Source organism: Pongo abelii, chromosome 1 (genome assembly GCF_028885655.2).
Source record: "Pongo abelii isolate AG06213 chromosome 1, NHGRI_mPonAbe1-v2.0_pri, whole genome shotgun sequence".
Taxonomy (NCBI): Eukaryota; Metazoa; Chordata; class Mammalia; order Primates; family Hominidae; genus Pongo; species Pongo abelii.
In genome coordinates, this window is record NC_071985.2 from 129,487,198 (window position 1) to 129,508,897 (window position 21,700).

At 34.6% G+C, this 21,700-nt stretch overlaps 1 non-coding gene across 1 annotated transcript in view; it reads left to right on the top strand.

Moving 5' to 3' along the window:
* RNPC3-DT (RNPC3 divergent transcript) overlaps window positions 1-21,425 on the top strand; it is a 109,982-nt gene extending 88,557 nt beyond the window's left edge. Inside the window, exons 7-9 of the transcript XR_010141795.1 lie at window positions 4,943-5,149; window positions 8,672-8,856; window positions 19,821-21,425. This is a non-coding gene — a transcript (RNPC3 divergent transcript). The remainder of the gene's footprint in view (window positions 1-4,942; window positions 5,150-8,671; window positions 8,857-19,820) is intronic.
* The last annotated feature ends 275 nt before the right edge of the window (window positions 21,426-21,700 follow it).

The window sequence follows — 21,700 nt, forward strand, 5'->3', positions numbered from 1 at the left end:
ATTTAGTGTGTGTATGGGAGGGGAACAAGCACATGAAAACTGAAAGATTGAAATGACTTTAGTTGCTCAGCTCCTCTACTTTTCCACCCTTGGATCCATGGTACAAATTTTAAGGTTTGAGCATCCTTTTCTTCATGGTGAAAGTTTTCCATGTCAGATGATTATAACATGAATCTTCCTACACCATGGCTTATCTGTGAGCGTTCTCAACTTCCCTACAAATTAAATTTTTTTTAGAAGTTGTAAGGGTACAGATGAGTGTCAGGAAAGCTCATTAACAAGATTGATGTTCATCCATGTTGTTATTTATATATATATATATATATATATGTACTTAATATTTCTAAATAGTATTTAATCATATTGATATACATTAATTTACTTGTTTGCCTATTGATGGACATTTGGATTGATCCAATTATTGGACAATTATTAATAAAACTGCACTGAATATTCATGAGAAAGTCTTTGTGGGACCATATGGCTTCATTACTCTTGGGTATGTTGTGGGAAGTCAGGGATCCCGAACGGAGGGACCAGCTGAAGCCATGGCAGAAGAACATAAATTGTGAAGATTTCATGGACATTTATTAGTTTCCCAAATTAATACTTTTATAATTTCTTACACCTGTCTTTACTGCAATCTCTAAACATAAATTGTGAAGACTTCATGGACACTTATCACTTCCCCAGTCAATACCCTTCTGATTTCCTATGCCTGTCTTTAATCTCTTAATCCTGTCATCTTTGCAAGCTGAGGATGCTGTCACCTCGGGACCCTGTGATAATTGCATTAACTGCACAAGTTGTTTAAACAATATGAAATCTGGGCACCTTGAAAAAAGAACAGGATAACAGCAATGTTCAGGGAACAAGGGAGATAAACTTAAACTCTAGCTGCCTGTGGGCCAGGCAGAACAGAGCCATATTTCTCTTCCTTCAAAAGCAAATAGGAGAAATATTGCTGAATTCTTTTTCTCAGCAAGGAACAACCCTGAGAAAGAGAATGCGTCCCTAAGGGGAGACCTCTGAAATGGCCGCTTTGGGTACGGCTGTCTTTTACAATCGTAGATAAGGGATGAAATAAGCCCCAGTCTCCTGTAGTGCTCCCAGGCTTATTAGGATGAGGAAATTCCTGCCTAATAAATTTTGGTCAGACCGGTTGTCTGCTCTCAAACACTGTCTCCTGATAAGATGTTATCAATGACAATGCATGCCTGTCTCCTGATAAGACGTTATCAATGACAATGCATGCCAGAAACTTCATTAGCAATTTTAATTTTGCCCTGGTCCTGTGGTCCTGTCATCTCACCCTGCCTCCATTTGCCTTGTGATATTTTATCACCTTGTGAAGCATGTGATCTCTTGACCCACACCCTATTTGTATACTCCCTCCCCTTTTGAAAATCACTAATAAAAACTTGCTGGTTTTGTGGCTTAGGGGGCATCACAGAACCTGCCGACATATGATGTCTCCCCCGGACACCCAGCTTTAAAATTTCTCTCTTTTGTACTCTTGCCCTTTATTTCTCAGACTGGCCAACTCTCAGGGAAAATAGAAAAGAACCTACGTGAAATATCAGGGGTGAATTTCCCCCAAGAGGGTAAATAAAAGCAGAACTGATGGTCAAATTGCAAGTTTATGTATAACTTTTAAAGAAAGTTTCCAACAATTTTCCAAAGTAGGTTTTACCATTTTGCATTCTCATCACCAATGTATGAGAGAGTTCCAGCTGCTCCACATGTGTACCAACACTGAGTGATATCAGCCTTTTTTTTTTTGAGACAGAGTCTCGCTCTATTGCCCAGGCTGGAGTGCAATGGCATGATCTTGGCTCACTATAACCTCCACCTCCTGGGTTCAAGTGATTCTCCAGCCTCAGCCTCCTGAGTAGCTGAGATTACAGGCATGGGCCACCACTCGCGGCTAATTTTTGTATTTTTAGTAGAGACAGGGTTTTACCACGTTGGTCAGGCTGGTATCGAACTCCTGACCTCATGATCCACCCACCTCGGCCCTTCAAAGTGCTGGGATTACAGGCATGAGCCACAGCACCCAGCCAATATCGATCTTTTTAATTCTAATTTTTTGGTCATTTTGCAGTGGTATCTTCCTGCACTTTTAGTTTGTATTTCTTTGATGATAAAATTGAGCATCTTTTAATGTACTTATTAATCATTTTTATATGCTCTTTTGTGATGTCACTGTACACATTTTGTGTACTTTTAATGGACCTGTTTGCCTTCTTATTAGCAAGTTATAAGGTATATGTGTATATGTTGAAAATATTAGCTCTAGATCTGTAATTTGCAAAATTATCTCAGGTCTGTATTCATAGAATATATAGTGATGTCATCTCTTTCATTTCTGGATACTTACTATTTGCTTCTTCTCTGTTTTGTCTTGGTCAATCTGGCTAGCAGTTTATTAATTTTATCAATCTTATAAAATAACAATTTTTTGTTTTTATCAATTTCCTCTCTTGATTTTCTATTTTCAATTTCAGTTATTTTTACTTGTATCTTTATTGTTTCAATTCTTTTAGCAAGCTTTAGGCATATTTCATTTGGATTTTGCTAGTTTGTTCGGTTGGAAGTTTAGATTTTTTATGTGCTTCCACTTTCACCCTCTCACCTTTGAACTTTGCTGTCATATATTCTATTTTCCACATATGCCATAAACACATATTCGAAGCCTCTAATTTTGCTTAGGAAGTGCAAATGCCTTTTGGAGAAATTAAAAATAAAAATCAAATATATATATTTTAACTTTCATTTGTATAATTTTCATTGTCATTGCTCTTTATTTACTTATATTTAAGTTTCTCTTTGGGGTACTTATTTATTTATTTATTTTGCAAAGCCCTGGAAACCATGGGGTATTTTTTTTTTCCTGACAGAATTTTTAAAAAATATGTCTCATTAGACAGAGTCATTGGTCATAAGTTCTCTAAGTAGTATTTTTCTCTGGAAGAAAAAAAAGGTTTTTTTCTTTATTTTTAAATATATTTTTATTGATAATAGAATTCTGGGCTTATAAAGTTTTTTTAAAGCACTTTAATGTTGCCAATTCATTATCTTCTGGTTGATTGTATATTATCTAACAAGAAGACTGCTGTATTTCTTCTTTTATTTTCATTTTTATTTTTTTGAGACAGGGTCTCACTCTGTCACCCAGACTGGAGTGCAGTGGCCCGACGTCAGCTCACTGCAACCTCCACCTCCCAGGCTCAAGCGATTCTCCTGCCTCAGCCTCCCGAGTAGCTGGGATTACAGGTGTGAGTCACTACTACAGGCTAATTTTTATATTTTTAGTAGAGACTGGGTTTTACCATGTTGCCCAGGCTGGTCTTGAACTCAAATGATCCGCCCACCTCGGCCTCTAAAAGTGCTGGAATTACAGGTGTGAGCTACCGTGCCTGGCTTGAACTTCATATAATTGTTCTTCTATACATAATATGCCTTTTTCTTCTGGCTGCCTTGTTTTATTCTTTGACTTTTGGCACTTTTAATATGTTGCACCTAGTATTTTTTTTTCTTTTCTTAATTCCTGTTCTCCAAATTTTTGGTTTTGTAATCTAATTTGTTACATAAAAAATTCAACTATTCCTTAAAATATTTTTTAAGTATTTAAAAATATACTTTGCCCTTCTTCTGTTTCTAGTATCCCAATTACACATCTGTTAGACTGATATTGTCCCATTGCATTCGATTCTCTGTCATTCTTTCTCTCTCTCTCTCTCTCTCTCCTCTTTGTGTCTTAGTTTGGGTTATCCTTTTTGACCTATCTTGACCTTTACTAATATTTTCTTCAGCTATCTTGAGTATACTCATGGACCCATTGAAGGCATTCCTCATCTCTGTTACTATGTTTCTATTTTTTTTCTAGCATTACTATTTGATTCTTTCTTATACTTTTCATCTCTTCAAAATACCTCATCTGTTCATGAAAGATGTCCACCTTTTCCTCCAGAGCCTTTAACATCTTAGACACTGTTATTTAAAATTCACTGATGATTCCAACATCTGGGCCTAATCTAATTCTAGTTTTGTTGATTGCTTATTGAGTTGTATCTTAACCTTCATATGTGTTTGGCGGTGAGGGGGTTGTATCGGGGGTGTGTGTGTGTGTGTGTGTGTGTGTGTGTGTGTGTGTGTGTGTGTGTGTGTGTTTTATACACAGGCATCATGTGTTGGCATGTAGAGGCTGAGAGAAATACTACTGATGCCTGAAAAGTGACAACCATCTTTCCTGGATAGTGAATTAAGGTTATGAGTATATCTAGCTGGCAGTGAAGCTGGTTTGTTTCTTTTATTTTTTTACACCTCCAGGTTTACGTGGGTGCTCCACTATTACCTTGTGCTTGAGGATTGGGAGCTGAATTACAGGAGGATTTTTCTGTGTTCCTACACTACTCTCAGCCTTAGGCTTTCCCTACATGCAGAATATGTATATGTTCTTGTCCCTCTCCCAGTGGTTTCTTCTTATTATTTTAGGCTTATAAACCTGACAACTGACCCAAAAGGGGTGAGGGTGGGGATAGACGGTTATACTTTTGTGTTTTCTGTTGTCCTGGTTTAGTCTTAAGTAGGCTTTGTGTCCTTGATTCTTGAGGTTGTGCCTTTCTCAATGATCATGTCCTGCCCTAAGCAGTAAGGAATCTCAAATAGTCTGAGCCCAGAGGCTTTCTCTACCTTCATGGGTCTGTGAGTATACTCAACATAGCTGAAGGTAGAGAAAAAATCAGTTCTTTCCTCCCTAAAATGTGAAAAGATGTCATCATCTATAATTCATCTAAAATATTAAGATGTCTTCATCTATAATATCAATGAAAGAGATCATTTGCTGCTGTTCCCTCAGTGGTTTAGGCTTGTGTATTGTAGGGAAGAGGGATCCAGGTGAAACTCTTGCTCCACAGTGTTGGCTGTTCTTCTCCCACAGATTGGCACGAGGGACACCAACACTGGAATACGTGATGAGATGTGTGAAGAGCATGGCAATGGATGCAAACTCCCTTTGTGTTTCTGGCTTTAAGCAGCTCTGTACTCTCATGCTCTCCTACACTCAGCAGCAATTTGTTACAAGTTTGGCGAAATTCTTCCTACTCTTTTGAACTCCAGCCCAATTTCCTTACTGTCACTGCCCTAGGTAAGTCAAAAATTGTGTCCTGTCTTTCCCTGAAAGTGCCTGTCATCTTAGATTTAGGGCTATTTGATTGCCCTGCAACATTAATTCTCTCATAGGTTCATGAAAAGTTATGGTTACATAGGTTATCTGACTTTTTCTAGGTGTGAGGGTGGTCACACAGTTGTTTCAGCTTACTCTGTACTAAGCAGACACGATAAGTTCAGATTCTTGTAGGGTTTAAAATGTTAACATTTTAAATAATGTGATATATTAAATTTGAGAACTTAATGAATAAAAACATTTGATTAAATATTTCTATCAGGTTTAAATATTTGGGACAATTTAATTTGTTAACCTTCTAAATCTTTTGAACTTTTTATTTTGAAATAATTATAGACTCACAGGAAGTTGAAAATATAGTAAAGAGAGTCCTGTTACTGTTCACCCAGCTTCTCTGAATGTTTATATCCTGCCCAACTGTAATATAATCTTAAAACAAGTAAATTGACATTGGGAAAATTCCATTAACTAGACTACAGAACTTATTCAGATTTTACCAATATGTGAGTGTGTGTGTGTGTGTGTGTGTGTGTGTAGTTCTTCACAATTTTATTGTGTATATAGATTCATATAACTAGTACACAGAAATGTTTCATCACTGCATAGAAGCTCTCTTGTGTTAAGCATCTTCTTGTCAACTCCACCCCCACAATCACTAGCTCCTGTTAATTGCTAATCTATTTTACTTGTATGTTTTCATTTTCAAGACATTTTATTTTGTCATTTCAAGAATGCAAAAGACGTAAGTAGAATTGGAATATGTAACCTTTTGAGATTGGCTTGTATTATTGCCTTTCAGATTCATTAAAATTTTTGCATGTATAACTTGCTTGTTTCTTTGTATTACTGAGTAGTATTCCACTGTATCCATGTACCATAGTAACTTCAACCAGTCCCCTGTTGAGATTTTTTTCCCAATTTTTGGTTATTATTGATAAAGCTGCTATGAACATTTATGTGAAGACAAGTTTTCATTGCTTTGAGATAAATGTGTAGATATGCAATTATTGGGTCATCTGATAAGTGTATGTGGTTTTATAAAAAACTGCCAAAATATTTTCCAGAATAGTTGTACCATTTTACACTCCCAGCGGCAATTTATAAAAGATACAATTTCTTTGTATCCTTATTAGAATTTGATAATATCACTATGTGTAATTATAACTGTTTTACTATATACATAGTGATGTTCAATTGTTGTTTTAATTTGTATTTCCCTAATGGCTAGTGATTTTGAACATCGTTTTGTGTACTTTTTGCCATCTGTGTATTGTCTTTGGTGAAAATTCTATTCATGTATTTTGCCATTTTCTAATTGGATAGTTAAAAGTTTTTTTTCACTAGTTAAAGAGTACTTTATATATTTTAAGTATGGTTTACAAATATTTTTTCCAGGTTTTAGCTTGTCTTTCATATTATCTACAGAATTTTTTTGTAGAGAAAAAACTTTAATTAGGTCAAATTTATCTATTTTATTCTTTTAGTGATTGTGTTTTGTCATGTCTAAGAACTCTGCCTAATCTCCCTCCTCGAAGATTTTTTCCTTCATTGTCGAAAAGTTTTATAATATTATATCTTACAATTAAACTGTTGATTCATTTTGAGTGAATTTTTATAAAGTGGAGGTTTTATTTCAAGATGTATTTATTTTGGTGATGGATATCTAATTGCTGCTACATCACTTGTTGAAATGTACACATTTTAGCTTTAAGAATAATAATTATTTAATAATTAAAAGGATATTAATTGCTTACAAAAAATTATAAAAGGTACAAAAGGTGCTAGTGACTATCGTATTTCATGTGCAGTTACAAATTTTGGCAGTTACGAATTTACCCACACTAACATGGTGATATCATGTTAATAATTATAACAATAGTAGCATGATGAGAGTATTACAAGCACAAAATTTAATTTATTGAGGAAATACTGATAAAGAATAACAGTGTAGAAGAAAAGTAGAATGTAAACAAAGCAAAGCAAATCTATTGCACAATCTTAAGGGTCATTGACATTTGATTGGGAAGATTACTTTTCTTTATAGCACGTTATATATTGTATGCTTAAAATATAAACATGCTGTTAAGCAACGTTATTTTTAAAAGTTTGCCTTGTTTCTCTTGTGTTTTCCACATTCTTTTTCCAAAAAGCAGTATCTAAATCTGAAATGACTAGAACATGCTTCTTATACTCCTTCTGTATTTACATCTTCTTTTGTCTCAAGGTAAACTTTCTCACTACTCAAGGAAGCTACAAAATATGTAGATCACTGCCACAAATTTTTTTTATTATTTTGAGATAAAATGGAACCTAGAGAACTGACATTTTATCCAATTGAAATGAACCAATATTAAATAACCTGGAACCCTCCAGCAAAAACCCTGAAGTTTTAGATTTTTCATCCAAAGAAATTATACATTACCTAACCAAAGGTACAATTATAAATGTACCTAACCAAAATGACTGCATTATTGAGTGGGAGTACAATTTTACAGCTTAAGAGAAGTTTATAAAGTTAAAATTTATGAAATAATATTTAATAATTGTTATTAAATATTTTTATTAATTATGTAATGTATTGTTATATACTTATATATAATATATAAAACAAAAAATTGATTTGTATTGTTTTTATAAAATATATTTTATTTTAAATAAATATAATTAAAAATGGAGCCACATGAAGAGATACACCATACAATTAGACATCCAAAAATTGGGTTGTAGAAAGGGTATATAATACTTTAATTCAGATAGAATTAAGCCCTATCATATTAGCAAATAGTACAGTTGCAATGAAATAATAGTTTTGATGCACACAGCATGTCTAATATATTGGGCCATAATTATTTATTCTGAATAAATGCTTTTCTGGATTCCCAAGAAGCTGCATTCATTGTTCAAAATTACTAAATTGCAGTTTATTGTTAATTTGAAAAGTCTACATTTAGAAAGCCCTTAAATTGTAATTGTTTGTGTGTTGTGTTTGTTGAAATGCTGTAAGATATTTGAAGCTATATATGTCTATTTCAGGAATGATATATATGTTATTTACAACATGTACTTTAAGCTGCTTCTCAGTGTCCCATTAATTTGAATAGGCAAGAGATATGTATAAATGAATGCCTTCATTATATTTAAATTTTTCCTTGACAAACTTCTAGCTCAAATGTCACAAAATGACTTAGCATATTGTTTCTTTATGTCTTTATACTGAAAACATAGAGAAAAAATAAAATTAATTTTACTGATCACAGCCACAATACTTGTAAGCAAATAGATAAAAGAACAAAAAATCTGAAAGGATATGGTTCAGAGAAGTACAGGGTTAGGAAAAGGCGAAAATCAAGGGGTCATTGCCATGGCAACTTGTCTGTAGTCTGCCTCAATAGCTACAATTCTCATATGACCCTCATATTTCTTCTCTTCATATACAAAGAGAAATCTCATTCTTCTCTCTTCCACATCCTGAATTATATTTAGGTCTTACTCTTCCAGAAGAAAAAGGGAAAACTGAACCTGAATGTCCCCTAAAAGTGAAGAAATGTCCACACTTCTATGTGCAGATTAGTAAGAACTTCCTCTCATTTCAATTTACCTCCTTGGCTGGAATGAAGTGAGTGCTGGTAAAATTGCTTCCTCTTACCCCCGGCTGGTGATCGACGCAGGTGAGAGCAATTGGTATTACTAGTGATGATTGATTATTTCTCTCTGGAGTATCTGAGGGAAACCCAATAACACTTCTTTTTAGGTAAAAAGAAGATATTGGAGCTCAGAGCCCCTCTTGGTTTAATATATGTGCTCTGGAGTATTTTCCGGGGACGTCTTCAACTAGTAAGAAAAGAGGAAAAACGACTTGGCTGAGAGTTATGTATCTGCTATGTATTATCTACCTAAGAATGTAATATTGAAGATTTCATTCAATGGGTTATAGCAACTCATAGCAAAGTGGAAGCAGAAATAGTTTTTGGTTTTTAAATACAAGTTCTCTAACTGAAACTTTTTGATACTAGAATTATCTTCCTTTCCTTTTCTATTATTCTCTTATTGAGTTACAAGGAAACAGAAAATAGAGAGACTCAACCCAAAAGTATGCTTTTTTTTTTTGAGACAGAGTCACACTCCATCGCCCAGGCTAGAGTGCAGTGGCCCCATCTTGCCTCACTGCAATCTCCGCCTCCTGGGTTCAAGCAATTCTCATGCCTCAGCCTCCCAAGTAGCTGGGATTACAGGCGCATGCCACTAGGCCCAGCTAATTTTTATATTTTTAGTAGAGAAGGGGTTTCACCATGTTGGCCAGGCTGGTCTCAAACTCCTGGCCTCAAGTGATCTGCCCACCTCGGCCTCCCAAAGTGCTGGGATTACAGGCATGAGCCACCATGCCCGGCCAACAGTATGTTTTTAATGGAGTAAAGTGAGATCCAAGTTGTCCCATTATGAGTCATTCTAGAATAAAATTTATGTAGAATTCATAAGGAATAAGATATTGGCAAGGACTCTGAGATAGACGGCATTGTTATTCCGAATTGCTTACTCTTATACTTGGAGAGAGTGAATATATCACTGCCCACGGCCATGTGATGTGCAATGCTCCCTCTTAAGAGAGAGTCTTACTCCTGCTTCATTCATGCCTGATTTACAGCATGCTTTGGCCATATGAGTAGCTCTGACCAGTGAAATAGGAGTAAATGTGATGTGTAGCATTGCTTACTGGAAGCCTGTAGAGCATTCATTGCATGGTTGCAGCATTGCTTTTCTTCTTTCATAAGATCAAAATAGGGCTGTTCTTTACGCCTTGGTCCAGCAGTGAAGACAATATGAGGCACAGCCACAAATGAACAGTGAAAGATGAGTAACATGTGCAAGAATAAACCATTGTTGCTGTAAAGTTGTTGCCACTAAGATTGTTGGGGTTATTTATTACTGCAAAATAACTTAGAAAAACTATTAGCAAACTTAACATAAACTCAAAAAAGAACTAAAGCTCTTATATAAATAATTGTGCCTCTTAACACTCACATTCTAAGATAAGCTTCCTCCCTACTTTTTCTCCATTTCTTTCATTTTTTTCTTCATTCATGTTTGTGTGTGTGTACACACATACATAAAAATTTGGTTATCCATAGTAAAATCAAATGTGTTTTTAATACTTTTAGAACTGATCATTTTAAAATACTGAGCATTCTTAAGCTGAAATTAAAACTTGGAAAAACCACCACAAAGCTAACCTTAAAAATGAAAATAAAAACAACCAAAAATGTAGATGGAGTCAATTAGATCTTGGAATTGCTAGGGCAAACAAAAGAAAAGTTTTAATTTTCTGTTTCCTGAATGTTCAATTTTCTTTTCTTTTTTCTTTCTCTCCTTCATTCAATAAAATGAGGAAAACCCTATGACTACATTTTATTTTCGTCATTATTATACACATGGTAGTAAGAATAATAATGCAACCAAGAACAATTTTAGTCTGTCTCTATACCATTCATGGAAAGAAAATCAATCACCATCCCTAAATTGAGAATTCTCTATTAGATATGATATCACTAGTAATATTTCTGCTTAGTCAAGGAGGGGAAAAGAACTCATTTGCTTATCTACTCTCCTATTTTCTCATCAATTGTTTCTCTTGTCAGGACTGTGCTTTCCCTGGACATGATGAAAACACAAGATTGAGTGCCATCCTATTTATTGTTGTGGTTGTCCTAATCTAGACTAAGCCTACTTTTGAAGTTTCCTGGATGCAAAGGTGGTTAAATCCCAAATGCTTATGGTTCTTCAAAAATATAAACATTCTTTCCCTCTGGGATAACAGAAAGTATAATTTTAGAATTATTCTCCTGGTATTAATTTGTATGCTCTATTTTATTCTTTCCAAACTTGTGTTTATTCAGTGGGCATGCAATTTTAGAAATTAAATTAATAAATGATAATCTCACCTCATATTTATTCTAATGAAAGAAATGGAAAGTAAAGTGCTTACAAAGAGTATGTGTAACTTTTTCCAGTGCTACCTTATTAAGCTTCCTTCCCCTAACCCTCAAAAGAGGGTAGTCTTAAGTGCTTACAGTGAATTTGTAACAAGAATCTCTTTTTCCACCTCATTTTCTCTCTCTCTCTCTCTCACACACACACACACGCACGCACACACACACACACACACACACACACACAGAACTGGTGTCTCAGGTTTCATTACTGCTATAGACTCTTAACAAGGAAAAATAAAACATCTTCTTTCTCCATACTTTACCTGTTCCCTAAAAGTCAGAAATCCTCATTATATTAATATTTTTTAAAGTCGGTGTTCCCCAAAGTAAGTAATATATTCAAGAGGGAAATGAACAACATTTTTTAAAGGCGAGATTATTTCAGAGAGGTAGGCAGTGAAAGTCCTTTTTTAGTGGGAGCAGATGTGACTAGCCCAAGAGTTTGAAGTTACCTGAGATTTACAAAAGGAGCTTTGGCATTTCAGCTTGCTATGGAAACTTGGGTCCAGAAGGCATACATTGCCCCAAAATGGAAGTGGATTACAAGATTGCTGTGTGCTTTTAGATGAAGGTCAGTGGAGAGAACTGGAATGGCATGAATATCTGAATTTGGTTAAACTCAGAGGAAACCAGTGCCTAAAAGGTAGTCAACATCACTGCTCAATTGCAGCAGTGAGAAGCTAAAGGAGCAAGGCTAAAGAGAAAATCATGATGAACTGTTTTTCAGGCATTATATAAACTCAGGAGTTTTTAATGTTTAATGAGAGAGTCTTAATATTGACTGAATTGAACTTATTGTCAGTATTTCGAAGCTTGGAGGATATTTGATTTAACATGGTGACTCAAAACAAAATTCCTTAGACTTGAATATTATGGGGGTAAAATTAATATCAGTTATACATGAAACAATGTGGGCACTATTATAAAACTTTAGGAAATATATATTTATGAGGAAGACTAATTAAAATACTTAGAATTGAGGGTTGTTAATTTTCAGATAACGGCTTTTACTACGTTGGAGAATTGATGAATAGTGGGAACTCCCATAAAACCCTGTGGATTTGGGGAATACCAGTGATCTGATATGAGATTTAGTGTGAATGGGGCTTATTAAATATTTTAAAAACTGGGAGCAGATATATAGTGATTGGCAGAATGTTCATTAAGGGAAGAGAAGTTAGCCTTTTTCAATAAATAACTTTGTTATTCCCAAGAGACTATTGAGAAATAAGGAACATGGGAGAAGATATTTAAGTCCCCTATCTCAGTCTTCAAATTTCAAAAATGACTTAATCATCTCCATCTGAGAGACGAGTACATACTAGCCAATGTCCTCAGTGTCCTTCAGGAGTGTTTTCCAAATTATTTTTGGGGCCCCTTAGTGAGTCATGAAATCTATCTGGGAAATCACCACAGGCATTTAAAAAAAATCAAATGAAAATATCTGATTGCATCACATAGAATAGGACTCTGTACTGTTTTATTTTTATTACATATATTTGTATATACCTATATGCACTTATAAATAAATAAAAATTTGTATAAAGAGTCATTATGAAAACTGTATTTCTGACAGAAATTCAGATCCAATGAGTTGGAGACCTCTGTTTTATTTTATGGAAACTTCCATATTGCTCCTAGCTTAAATATCATTTAAACATGGGCTGAAATTTTAAGACAAGGGAAAACTGCACTGACAGTGAATGGATAAATCCAATGAACTCTGTTTTTTGAAGGGGATGAAACTTTGGGTTGATTGAGAAGTCCATTTGGAGAAGATTCACTGCTAGAAGAATGGAAGGTGTCTGGGGTCCTGAAATATAAACAATGATGAAATGGGGTTAAAGTCTTGAGTCTGAGGCTATTTGAGTCTCAAAAAGTCTTCAGTGCCATGGCTGAATGTCTCAGTAGTTTAGAATAAGCTTCTTTTCAGGTCAGTTTTTAAAATACCGTCCAGAGGGTTGGTTAAAAGTTTCTACATTGACTCTGACACTAGAGGCTTTGGAGACTTGGCTTTGGCCAGAGGAGCCATAGACCCAGGGAGTATGGCTCAGGCCCAGCATGAGCAGGCAAAAGGAGGGGCTGCTCTGAGTAAACTCTCCACTGTGAGCTCAGCCTGGTGGAAACTGAATCCCTCCCTTCAACTGTTCAACTGTTTTCAACTTTAAAAACTCATTAGAGAAGAAAATGAGGGGGAAGTGGTTGTTCACTCCAGGAGAGAGGGAGTCAGGCATGAAAGAGATGATTTTAGTGACCCAATTTCAAACTCTGCCAGCTAGGGCAGATGGAGACTTAATATACCAACTGAAGACTTGATTGTTGCTTTGTGTATTCCATTAATCTATACGTGGGTGCTCCTCCACAAGATCCTTAATATCCCAATACTTTGATATCTGGGCAATCCTTTATCCACCATTTTGCAGTGGCTTGGGCTATGCAGTACAGAACTGAAGACTCCTAAGGGAAGTCTGAACCTAACACAAGACTATAAAGCATACTGCTCAACTACAAAGACGATCATTTAAGATGTAGCTGTCTAAGATTTCAAGAGAGCATAAGGGGTATTTACTTTACTTTGTGAATAGGGAAGTTAGATATTTCATGCAGACTTCTCTTGCAGTTGTAAATGCTAGAGCCTAAAAGCAGTCATAAAAGTTTCTAGGGCTGAGTCTACGATGAATAAAAAGGCGTTTAAGAGGTAACAGTCAGTCTGAAGCCTCAGGGCCTACCAGATAGACAGTAGCTATCAGAATTTCAGACTAGCATCAATGTGGCCAAGGGAGCAATAGTCAAGATGGCAACAATCTTGGAGCATAGACCAAGAACTTTCCCTGCTTTTCTATTGTGACACTTGTCCAGAAATTGTATATTATCCTGTGGATCTATTGTGGTGAGGAGACTTCAAAATGAGTGACAATGAATTTCTTACCATCCAGGCAGGTGGAAGTTCAAAGAAGATTAAATTTGATTTAAAACAATAATGGAATATGAAAGCTTTTATGCAGTGTTGTGATGTGATAAACACACACACATAAATATATATAACGTATGCATTTAAAATTAATATATATTTATAATGCATTTAGTTCTCATTTCAAATTTATTCATACACATTAGGTTTAGTGTAGAGTTTATGTGTATGGGCTCCGGAGTCAGATGGCTACAGCATGAATCTCAGCTTATTTACTATGTGATCTTGGACAACTTGCTCACCTCTCTGAGTTCAGTTTCTCACCCATAAATTGAGGATGATAACATAGTTGATCTGTTTAAGTGATTCTTGATTGCTAAATTTCTTAGAAATTTCTCTGGAACATGGAAATAATTTAGTAAATAATAGATCTCTTTAAAAGTTCTCTTATTAAAACAAGCTATTTTCTCTTTTGAATACATGCATTTGACATTTTGTTTTCTGTATTGTTTTTTATTTTTATATATATAATTTACTCTCCAAACTGTACTTTGCTCTGTCACTTCATAAATTAGTTTTCACCCCGTATACCTGTATACTTGCACGACTTCCCCCAAATTCTATGCCCAAAGTCTGACCCAGAGTTTATTTAATATTTTCTCCTCTTCCACTCTCAATTTTGTGTTTCTTATATGGCAGTAAAAATTTTGGACACAATTTTACTTCTAGTTTCATGACTATCTAAGACTGAGCATCAAGTTCCACTTTATTTATGTATCACTACATTCTCCATCCCAATTCCTGATACTGGATTCAAGGCTGCTCCTTAGTCCGTGCATTCAGTCAATAAACATTGGTTTTGCTTGTTTTCTCTCTGCCAGGCAGTATGACAATCACTAGAGACTGTCACAGATAAAATAACTCCTGATATCCATTGATATAGCTGTAAATCTTGCATTTGCGTGGTATGGCTTTACTAGCCAATAAAGTTCCCCTTTTACTTAAACCAATGTCTTAGTCCATTTGGGCTTCTATAACAAAATGTCACCGACTAGGTAGCTTATAAACAGCTGAAGTGTATTTCTTACAAATCTGGAGGCTGGAAAGTCCAAGATTAAGGTGCCAACAGATTGAGTGTCTGGTGAGAGCCTGTTTTCTGGTTTGTATGTGATACCTTCTAGCTGTGTCCTCACGTACTGGGAGGATCAACACACCTCCCTGGGGATTACTGGTATCATTGGATCTTTGTCCCCTCCAAATCTCATGTCGAAATGTGACTCTCAATGTAAGAAGTGGGGCCTAATGAGGTGTTGGATTATGAGGGCATATTCTTCATGAATGGCTTGGTGCTGTCCCCTTGGTGATGAGTTAATTCTCACTCTATTAGTTCATGGGAGAGAAGTTGTTTAAAAGAGCCTGGCACCTCCTTTCTCTCTTGCTCTCTCATAACACCTCTGCTTCCCATTTGCCTTCCACCTGGTTGAAAGCTTCCTGAGGCCCTCACCAGAAACAGTTGCTAGCACTATGCTTCTTGTACAGTCTGCAGAACGATGAGCCAAAATAAACCTTTTTCTTTATAAATTACCCAGCATCATGTGTTCTTTGTAGCAATGCAAAACGGACTAAAACAGTCACTAATCCCATTTATGAGGGCCCCACCCTCATGACTTACCTCTCAATGGCCCCAACTCCTAACACCATCACACTGGTGATTAAGTTTCAACATAAAAATTTAGCAGCCAATTGGGTGGGACACAAACATTAAAACCATAGCAACAAATTTAAGTTGGGTTTCTTTCACTTATAACCCTAAATGTCCTGAGTAATATGAGACCATTTCATCATACACTAAATCCTCATGTACACTAGAGTCCTGTTCTGTATGATATGTTCTAAGGTATTGATTTATTAATTTGTACCAGTCCTTGGACTTGAATTGCATTGTTTTATTAGAGTAGCTTTACAGTATATCTTAATGTGTTACTGGAAGAATGTTCACTAATCACATATTCACATTTTGGAGGAAGTATTTTATATGTTGATTTTTCCAAGTGAACTTTAGATTTATTTTGTCTTGTTTTGTTTATAAAGCATAGAAAAGGAACAAGAACTCTGAGGTATATGTTGGTGTTTTTACTGAGAATATATTAATTTTATGTGTTAATTTTGAAGGATTGAATCTTTACAATATTGAATTTGACAATACAAGGGAACAGTATATTTTTCATTTATTCAAATCATTTACAGTACTTAAGTGAATTTTAATGTTTACTTCCATACAGTTATATTGATTTTTAGATTGATTTACTCAGAAATATGAAAATTATTTTTTATACATATGCAAAAAATCTTTCCTTTTGTTATACTGTCTTTTATTTCTTTCTTTCCTTTTTTTTTTTGAGACAGAGTCTCACTCTGTTGCAGGCTGGAGTGCCTGATCACTGTGACCTCTGCCTCCTGGGTTCAAGCAATTCTCCTGCCTCAGCCTCCCAAGTAGCTGAGACTATTAGCATGCCACCATGCCAAGCTAATTTTTGTGTTTTTAGTAGAGACAAGGTTTCACCATGTTGGCCAAGATGGTCTTGATCTCTTGACCTTGTGATCCGCCCGCCTCGGTCTCCCAAAGTACTGGGATTACAGGCGTGAGCCACCGCACCTGGCACCTTTTGTTATACTTTCTAAATGATTATTATTTGTTGAAATGCAGGATTTTGATTTTTATAATATGCTATTTTCAGGTATTCTCATTTTAATTTCAATTGTTTTTGTTTCTAAGTATTCAAACCATCACTGCAGATAAAAAATTTGCTTCTCACTTAATTTTCTTGTTTAATTACATTGATTGTACCTTTCAAACAATTTAAAATAAAGTGGTAACAATTGTCTTACTCCTGACTTTACTAAGAATGCATGCTTATTACACAATTAGGCATAAGGTTTCTGCTTCAAAAAATTATATATGGATGTTTAACTTTTAAAATGCCTTCTTTGTATTATATGATCTTTATTTGACCTAATTTTACATGATTTTTAATTGATACCAAACCTTTTTTTTTCATATCTAGAATAAATCCCTTTTGGCTTTGCTATGTTCTTTTAACCTTTATAATCTTTGCATTGAAAATAATGAGTAAGAATCACATGCAGCCTCATGCTGGATGCTTTTGAAACTTTTTTTTCCCCTCTAGCTGTAGAATAATTTAAATTCCAGAAAGATAACTGTTTTTTCAAATAAATATACTTTTTGAGAATACCAGCAAGAGCTTGTTGCCATTCTTTTAGAAAAAATCTATCTACATTACACAGAAACCCTAAGAACCCAACCAATTTCCTAAAGTATAGCTGAAATATGAACTTTTGTAAGAGTAACGAACTATTTGTTTAGGATTTAATTTGGTTAAAACATGACTTCTAATCTCAAAGTAATTGACATGGTTGTTAACAATTAGCTGCTTTGTATGTAGAAAAACCTTTTCTTCTATTTAAGCCAGTTTTTTCACTTAGATTGCTTAATTCTCTAAAATTTCCTTCAACACTTTCTCAAAAATGTGGATACTAAATGCACAGCACTACTCAAAAGAAGATCATGCTGAAAGAATGGTAGAGGATAAGACATAATGGTACAGTTGCCTTGCGTATGACACTGTGATGCACTGATCATCAGCCATATCTATGCCCGAATCTGCCAGCCTGTCAAGTGTATTTTTATTGCAACTTGAATATTTTCCTGCACACCATTTTCATGAAAGTGTTTTGCAAAGTGTAGAGGATTAAAATATATTTTTTCCTATATTACCATTGACCAAAACCTTTGTACTGAGAAATAAGTATATTCTCAGAAATTTAGGTATTGAAAACCAAGAGGTTTTCTATCAAGAAAATGTTTCTATTATAAAAACATATAAATATTTTCTATTCTTGCAAAGACCTATATGTAATCTGAAAATCTTTTAAAAGTTCACCTTCCAAAACAAGTTTTGAAATATTTGTTGCTAGAGTTTCACCTTTCCTAGATAATTATCATGTCTACTACTACCACAGATGAATTTTGGAGCACTTATTATTAAGATAAACTTGATAAGACAATTTTTACTTGTTCATGTATTAAAATTGTACAATTTGCAAATATACTAGTTGTGTCCTCCAAGTTTTTTATAACTGGAAAAAATTCAACTTCATATTTAAATATTATAAGAAATACTTAAATGCAAGTAATAGAAGGCCAATGACAGTAATAGAATCTTTACTTCTGAGGCAGTTTTACTCATAAGTAACAGATTCCAAGAACCAAATGGAACTTATTGAGATAATATTGATGCCTAATGGGTTCAGAGATCTTAGGAAGGGTTGACACCAGGATAGCTCCAGAAAACTTACCAGGAGAGACACTGGGACTTCTTTTTGGAGCCAGAACTTTAATGTGACCCATCTCAAAATAATTCTGTCTCTTTCTCTTCCCATTAAAAACTTTAAGTTCCTGGATAAATAATCTGGACTAGAATTATCAATTTTCCACTGTTGGTTTGACATTTGATGGCCACTGTGAGATGGTCATCAGATGCAAGTGTGGTCACCCTGGACCTATTCTTATATATCAATGACAATAAGTACAGTAAAGGGCATTTTAAGCTACATTGATGTTTTTCAAAGCTATCATATTGCAATTGTAATCTTTCTGGCATTATTCACTATGTTCATTGTTCCCAGGAATGAGCAAAATAATTTTTACCATTTATATTTAATTGTGAATTATTTCATTCTATCCTGGTCATGGGTGTTTCAAGACAAATATCCTACTTGGGAATTCCTTATATCTTAAGCAGATGAATTAGAATAATGGAGAATTGGCTGCTGTTTTTTTTTTAAATATGAAAATACCTACAAATAGTAGAATTAATAACTATGTTAAAAATGAATTTTTAAAGTCTGCATCTAAAATATTAAAATGCTATTTTTTGAAGCTATGTGCAAAGTTTCAGTTTGTAGGATTGCATCCTGAAACTGCATCATCACCATCAACCGAAACCTTTATTTCTAGGAGTTAAAGAGTGTATATTTCTTTATATTAATAATGTACTTTATATTAATTAGCAAGAAAGGCTTAATGACTTGATAATGGTTACATAATCTGACATACCTTATATAGGTATCTACATACAGACCTCTTAGAGGAGTCAGACAAACAAGATCTTGAATCTTTACTGATCTCAGTTGAAAGTGAGTTTCTATTTTGTGTGGCAAATATTTAAGACAGTGAACACAGGAGCAATTTGTTGCTGCATAATTACGTTAAACTTTAAATTTGACTAGTGTATTTTAATGATAAATTTCTAATAAAATTAAATTACTTTATAGAATTTCAGATTTATTTTTACATTGCAGAAGTTCATTCTATGATGGTTATATAAGTTTGAAACATTGACTCTGGTTGAGTGTTGATTTTAATTCTTGGGCATTTGACAGTTCACCAAAAAGTCTTCCCAGTATATCTCTGTTATAGATAAAATTCTCTATAAATAGTGGTTGTAACAAGGGAACATGGTGCCTTGCATGCTTTTTGGAAAATAGCCATCTTTTATTAGGAGAAGTTTTCCCTTGACTCAGGAGCAGCTTCAGGATATGCATATATAGAGTAAAGAGGAAAGGAGAGGCTATATTATTTATTCATTAATTCTGGCAATTTGGGATGCTTCAGGTAGATACTAAATTTGCTTCTTATTTTTTTGGATTACAGTAGACCTTTGGAATCTACATTCAACATTTGATACTGTGTGTGACTCCTGATGAACACGCTGAAGATACATGATGTCCAGTAATTTTTACTGGGGATAATACCTACAACATACATAAGACGATGTTATTAAAGTACATTTAAAATTACGCAAGACATTTTAAAATTACATAAGTGTATATAAAGAGTTTAACACAAATTTCAATTACCTTGGCTTAAGATGATTTAGCTGTTTTGTAAGTTAACAAAGACCTACCATTTACTTCCTATTTAGTCTATGGCTGAATTTGGCATTTTTGAAAATCTTTTGATAGCCTCTGAGAACTTACTATTATTTGTACCAATTTACTTCCTAATGAAAGCTATTAACAAGATTTATTTTAGGAAGTTTATCTCAGACAAGTTTATGTCCTTATGGAGCTTACAATCTTAATTTCAAAGATGAAAAGGAAAGTCGTGTGTGAAACAGCACAGAGTACTTTACAGCTTGTTCCAAGAGCTACAGGGAGCAGCATGGACAGTGGAAACTCACATAAAGTTCTTCAAAATTTACTGTTTCTTTTGCTCCTGAAAATTGTAATCAGTTCCTCCTTTCCTACTTAACACGAAAAATAAGTCCAATGGAATAGTCTGTTGATTAATAAAGTTCTATCATTTCTTCTTCATGAAATGACTAATTTAACAAATTAAATCCTTCATTTATTAAGGTTTGTTTATTACTTATTTTTCCTCTATTCCTTTCTCTGAGCTACAAATCACAGAGATTTATATTTACTTAAAATTTTCTTAGCACTACCAATTTGCCTATTTAATGATCATTTATGGCCCATCTGTTGTATTAGTTGGGATATTTTAAATTGAATTGATAGAACTTTATATTCAATTAAGTAGAAATACCAATTCCAGAGAAGGACTCTTACTATCTTTATTTAGACTATGATATGATTTGGCTCTGTGTCCCCACCGAAATCTCATCTCAAATTGTAATCTCCACCTGTCAGGGGAGGGACCAGGTTGGAGGTGATTGGATCATGAGGGTGGTTTCCCCCATGCTGTTCTCAGGATATTGAGTAACTCAGGATAGCTGGTGGTTTTAAAGCATGGCACTTCCTCGTGCTTGTACTTCTCTCTCCTGCCACCATGTGAAGAAGTGCCTTGCTTTCCCCTTGCCTTCCACCATGATTGTAAGTTTTTTGAAGCCTCCCCAGCCATGTGGAACTATGAGTCAATTAAACCTCTTTCTTTTATAAATTACTCAGTCTTGGGTATTTATTCATAACAGTGTGAAAATGGACTAATATAGATCATATGCATAATGCTTCACAAATTATTGCCAGAAGAATTTGGCATGTACCATGATGAGTCTAGACTGGGCTGTTTGCCCGGAGAAGAGGTGCTGGAGGGAGAAGTTGAAGATGTGTGTATATAAGACAAAGGAGAAAACTGCTAACCAAGTCTGAGATGTAGTTTCCTTAAGAATAAAACTTTATATTTTATTAATTTTTTTTTACTGTTCTTGGAAGATAATCTGGTTCAAAACTGATGTTCAATAAATCATTGTTGAATAAATGAATGAATGGGCAATACTGTTTCCTAACATAGTACATTACTCTTCTGAGGAACTCTGCTAGTTTCTAGCACTGCAATGATTGTCTATCCTTAGGTCAACAGTATAATAAAACATTATTAAATATTGTGACTCAGATTTGCATAATACTAATTACTATAAAATGAATGAATCCATAATTCTTCAGTGTATGGTGGTTTTTCTAACTGCACTGGAAATCCTTTGAGAACAAAGATAATAGTGTCTACTTTTTTTGGTGTTCCAATATAGCAAGTAAATGCTTGCCTTGTTAAATTGTGTTTGAATGAAGAGAGGC